This window comes from Sciurus carolinensis, unplaced genomic scaffold, assembly GCF_902686445.1.
Source record: "Sciurus carolinensis unplaced genomic scaffold, mSciCar1.2, whole genome shotgun sequence".
NCBI lineage: Eukaryota > Metazoa > Chordata > Mammalia > Rodentia > Sciuridae > Sciurus > Sciurus carolinensis.
In genome coordinates this window covers 798,349-804,215 of record NW_025920124.1, presented here as the reverse complement: position 1 = coordinate 804,215, position 5,867 = coordinate 798,349, and the positions used below count along the sequence as shown (strand labels likewise).

The window sequence follows — 5,867 nt, the reverse complement described above, 5'->3', positions numbered from 1 at the left end:
CCAACATTTATCCTCAACTAGGGCTACCTTCAGTGAGGATGGTTATGGAACTCTTCCTGTTTTTATTTGATATTGAGACCATGGCAGTTATAGGATGGTGTGAACTGTGGACTGAGGCTTCTCTTCTCCTCTTAATTTTTGGAGGACTGATACCCAGTGAAAGACCCCAAGGAAGGGACCACACACCCAGTGAAAGGGTGTGATGTTCCTTGAGCTGTTATTTCTCGTGTTGGTCTTGGTGGGATATTACAAGCCTCTTGATCCAGGAGGAAGATGGTGCTGAGGACAGGCCCCTTCCACACAGTTAACAGGCTGGTGCTGCCAATGAAATATGCTCTTTGACCCAGTGTCACCTACTGGAAGAGGTAATCCATTCCCATCCCCAAGGAAAGTTTCATGTCATCTGTCATGTACAATGTCATATTTTCATAAAAAATTTCATTTGAAAATAAAATTAAAAAAACTCTTTCCCATCACATTGGGGCATCTTACCTTGGCATTAGAGAGGCCTCTTCCTCCAACAGACCTCCTGGAGATCAATATGACACTGAGTAATTGTCAGCACATTGGTGAGGTTGCTCATAAATTACTAAGGGAGTGGGCTTCCTGTGGACAGAGGACAAGAGTGACAGAGGAGTTTACTTCACCAGCCTGGACCCAGGTGCTGTTGGACCACTGTCACGGATAGAAAAAACCTGGAGAGAAGAAGACAGCACAGAAATGAGACTCAGGTCCTTTGCTATGTAGTCGTAGGACACTGTTTTGAGCCTGAAATGTTCAGTCAACAGATGGCACTATATTGTGTGTTCTGCTTTTCTGGAGGGCTCATAGCTCACATTCCTCCTAGACTGTGCATATAAAATTCTTAGTTCAAGGTGGTATTGCTGCTGAGATTGAGAGTTTAAATTTAGATCCCATTGTTCACTGGCTGCCCTATAGTGCCTCCTGAATCAGAATGAGTCTTCAAGGAGATCATGAAGATGGACTGTCAACACACCTGCAGATGGTGTCTGTGGGAACCATGTTCATGTAGATGAGACAATGCAGAGCCATCAGAGCAGAGGGCATTGGGCCTTGGTGCCAGTGAAGATGGCCTGGGTTCACATGAGCCTGGACCCACATGGACCTGGGAATGTCATGCAATTCTGTTTCCTCAGTTCTCTGCACTGTCCTTTGAGCACTGAAATGTGCCTCCATATTGGTATCCTGAGGCTGAATGTAATCAAACACAGGTAAAACTTCAGGATAAATGACTGGCTCATCATATTTTATTTGTTTATTTTTTTAATGTTGTGCTAAGCCTCATGCATGCTAGGCTAGCTTTTTGCCACTGAGTTACAACCCCAGACCCCAGCTCATCATAAAGTAGCCGGTCCTTCAATTTTAAATATCTGGGAGGATATCCCACTTTGTCTAGTTGCTGTGTTCAGGGAGGAACTCTGTGGTTAACAACAGGGATGGTGAAGGGAACTTCTCCTCCTTTTCTGTGTGTGGTTATCTGCAGCTTATGGGGAGTGTTTCCATCATCACTTCCCTTCAACTGACCAGAACTGGGCAGGTATTTCCTGGTGACTCCTTTATAAGTGGAAATGAATGGGTGTGTCTGTGGCTACCAAAGTAGGTCTATGGTTCTCACTGTCTCACTTAAACTGGATTAAGATCTGTGTGTGCATCCTGGACCTTGTCCTGCTGTTGATGGACATGGGCTATAGTTGCTCTGAGTGTGCTGTTTCTTCTCACTCCTTCCTCACCAGAGGTGTACATGCAAGCTCTCATCCCCACTGAGACACCTCAGCATCAGGAGGCACAGGCCAATCCTCTCTCAGAGGAACCCCTCAGTGGCCACAGTCTGTGACCTCAACCAAGGACTGCCCCTGAGGAGCTCCCAGGTCCTTCATCACTCTCTCATAAAATGTCCTGTCCTCAAACTTGTTGGGATGATCTGTAATCCACACTCTTCCACTACTGAGTGGGAGTGGTTGAGAGGGTTAAGGATAGGATATTTAATTCTAGGCAAAAGCACTGCATAGATTTTCATAAGAAGAAGAGATAGTTGGTTCTTCTGTTATTTATTCAAAACATTTTAATTTATTTTTTTCACTGCAAAATAAATTTATTTGAAGATAAACTGTCTTATAAAAGGTCAGAGGCAACTTGAGATCCCAGATTCAGCTTATCTCATAGAAAGATTCAACTCCAAGTAGCACAATTTTATCTGCTTTTACTCCTGAACACTCTTGAATTATGAAATGTTTATATGACACACTGGACAGCCAACTCCAGCACCAAGGAATCCACAGCTTTCAGCTCAGTCTCATGAGGACCCAGTTTGGGCCACCGATGTCTCTGGCTGTGACCACAAGCAGAGGTCCTGGCATCCCAGACCTGCCCTCCCTGGCACTTTCCAAAAGCACAAGAATAAAAACCAAGACTGGCCCACTGCTGAGCAAGGGGTGGAACTTCTGCTTGATGGTGTGCTGACGACACAGGTTGGACTTTCCTGGTGACCCCCTGGCTGGCCTGGACAACCAAGAGGTCCAAGCAGCAGTCTTACCAGGACATTACATGGCTGCCTGGCAGCTGGTGGGAGGAAGGAAGGAAAGAGAAAGGAGGTGCACAGTTGTGACAGATCAGGCCTCCTTTGGCAGGAGCTGTATGATAATCCTGGCAATGGCTTGAAGGGAGGGGAAGTCATTGTCTGGGCAGCAAGCAGCACCTGGTGGCTACTGACTTCACCCTGCACCAGCACCTGCTGGCAGGTGGGCACACACAGCAGTCCAGACCCACCTGCTGGGTGCTGGGCTGCCATGCACTCTTCTTATTCCCCTTGGACTTGGTGCCTGCTGGCTTCTCACAGCTGCAGAAGTGTGTGTGTGCAGACAGCAGCTCCTGCTGCTTGGCCATGTCAGGCAGCAGCACCAGCAGCTCACTGAAGATCTTCTGGAAGTTTTCCCAAAGCAGGTCCTGGTGGCTATTTTAGTACTGGGCTTCAGAGATCATTCCCTGTCTGAACTCCCCCAAGTGGCTCTTAAACTTGCTGAAGCAGGACTTGTTGCTCTGCACAAAGTCCTTGATAGACTGGATGAGCTGCAGGTTCCTCTCCCAAAAGTTCTCCGGGACCAAGTAGGCTCATGGTGTGGATGCCAGCATGGGTGCTTTTGTGATGGTGGTCGTGGTGGTGGTATTGGTGGGGCTGGGAATGCAGGCTGGGTGGTGACTAGAGAGGAGGCTGTAGAAGCTGGTGCTTGGGGGTGTCTTGAGGACAGAAGGTGCCAGGCCCAGTGGGGTTGGGGGTGGTGTGCCCTTCAGGAGCACAATAGTGTTGAAGCCTGGGGGATGAGGCATCCTGGGTGGGCAGGGGTCCCAGGGCTGGGAAGTCTTCCTGGGGAGTGGGACAGAGAAGAGTCTCCAGAGGCCTTGGGAACCCCAGGGTTTCTTTGGGGGTGCTCTGAGCCGGGGTCGGCCCTTCTGTGTGTCCATTGTTGATGACAGCTACTGGCCCTTCTGCACTACTCACAGGGGCTTCAGGGGCCTGCTCAGCCCAGGCTTTGGAGTATGGTCAGAGGGCAGTGGTGGGGACAGTGTGGTACCAGTTTTCTCAGAGCCCACCTTCTTTTTCTTGCCAACCTTGGTGGAGGTCTAGGTAGAGGCTGGCCCCAGCAGAAAAGCAGTTGTCCCAGTGGGCATGCCCCACAACTCCTGGGCCCCAAGGCCACTTCCCTGCTCCTCCACAGGGGGCAGGTCACACTTCCGTCCACCCCTGACCCCCTTTCCAGTCTTTCTGAAGGTCTGGCTGCTCCCACCAGCAGCCTGGGCTCCTGGAGTGGGTGGAGCCCCTTTCTTGCAGCAACTGCTGTTCTAGGCAGAGATGAGGCTTCCTAGGATGGTACTGGACTTGGATGCAGGGGACACCAGAGCAGGGAATTCCTCCTAGAAGGTGTTTCTACCCCTGGTGGGACCAGGGTTAACCAGCGCTAGCCCCACAAGACCAGGGGCTGCCACTGTGCAGCAGGAGGAAGTAGAAGCACAGAGACTGGGGAAATCTTCATCCTTGAATTTTGGAGTGGGTAGAAGGGTGCTTTGGGGAGCGAGCAGTGGACCCAGGCCCAGGCAGTCTTCCTGGCCTACAGGACCATTTGCTGAAACCTCCCTGGGGCCTGGGCCTTCACTCTGAGGCTGAGTTAGGCACTGGGGTCCATGGGGCTCATGGGCCCCAGCCCGTGGCCTCTTCCTTCTTAGGCCTACCACCCTCCTCCTGGTTCTTGCTCCTGGGAGTCTCCTCTAGCTGTGTAGCCACTGATGCCCAGATGGCAGCAGCCAGTTCTCGGACCTCTTCTTCCCTCTTGTACCTCCAGCTTCCTTGAAGGCTCTGCTGGGGTCCATGGCTGCTGACCCAGCCCCATTGACCCTAGGGGTTGTACCTGTCCACCTCTCATAGTCCTCACCACTGACAATCTCCTCACTCCGATGTGAGTGCCCTGGTGCAAAACTGAACTGCAGGTCAATCTGGTGGTTCTGGCGTACCTCAGCAAGGCTGAGGCTGTGGCAGGCAGTCCGGTGCACCTTGAGGTCTATCTCAGTGCTGAAGGCATGGCTGAACTGCTCTGTGCTGCAGCGGCACTCCTCACACAGGAAGCACTTCTCCGGGAAGTGCTCACTCAGGTGTGTATAGCCTCTGTAGTAGTCCTGGCCCACATCTGAGTCACAGAAGTGACTTAAGTAGTAGTCTCAGTGCAAGTGATTCAGCAGCTCATCATTGTTCAGGTACCACTCATCGCAGAACTTGCCGATCAGGTGTCCACGGTGTGATGTGTCTTCAGGATCCCCTTGCATGTGGTGCCAAGCCAGGTCCTTGCGCGAGTAGCACTTGCGCTCCTAGTTGAAGATCTTCAGGTGCTCCAGGCACAGCTTGCAGAGGAAAGCTCATGCTGCTTCTGCATGGGCTGCTCCAGGTCCCTGAAGAGGCCAAAGGGCAGCAACTGGGGCACTGCGGGCACTCATGCTGCAACAGCTGCCTGTACAATGCAAACAACTTTCCATCTGCAAAGTCCATGTCATATTTCTCCTTGTGCTGTAGCTGCTGGATGGGGATTGTGGCAAAGGCAGGAAGCTTCTTCTCAAGACCACCTAGCTCAGCTCCTCGTGGCACACAGTGCAGTAGCACTTCTAGCACAGCACCCGCATCTTGGTGGAGCAGCCATAGCACACTGGATGGTCACAGCGGCCCAGCGCCTTGGCCTCCAAATCTCCGCAGCACAGCACGCAACTCCTGCTGCCCCCCTTAGGCACCGCAGCCGCCACAGCTTCCAGGGCCCTGCGCCAACTCTAGGCACCCGCTGTGGCCATGGCAGGGCTCCATTTTAATTTCATGATGTGGTGAAAGATATGCTGTAAAATCTACATAAGTCTAGGTAGAAATCATTATTAGGAATGAAAGCAGAACACTGGAAAGAAGGAATTTTGTTACATTAATATTACAATAAATGAAAAATATATAATGTAATATTAAATTATATGTAAATTCCAGGAAAGATGCTGATAAAGGATATTTTAATGATGCCTGGTCATGATCGCACACACCTGTAATCCCAAGTACTTAGGAGATTAAAGAGGGAGGATCACAAGTTTGAATTCAATCTGGGTGACTTAGCATAACCATGTCTCAAAACCAAAATTTAGAGCAAGGACCTGTGGTGTAGCTCAGTGATAGAATGCTTGATTAGCATGCATGAGGTTCTGGGTTCAATTCCAGGAACACTAAAACAGTCAATGCCTAAAATTAAATTATGTCATTATTGAACAATTCTGTGAACACATTAGGAGCCATGAAATTATACCTTGTGTTTGTAAATTTCATTGTAATAGGA

At 50.1% G+C, this 5,867-nt stretch overlaps 1 pseudogene; it reads right to left on the bottom strand.

Moving 5' to 3' along the window:
* Nucleotides 1-2,630: 2,630 nt before the first annotated feature.
* Nucleotides 2,631-5,346, bottom strand: LOC124973868 (E3 ubiquitin-protein ligase ZNF598-like; annotated as a pseudogene).
* Between the last annotated feature and the right edge of the window lie 521 nt (nucleotides 5,347-5,867).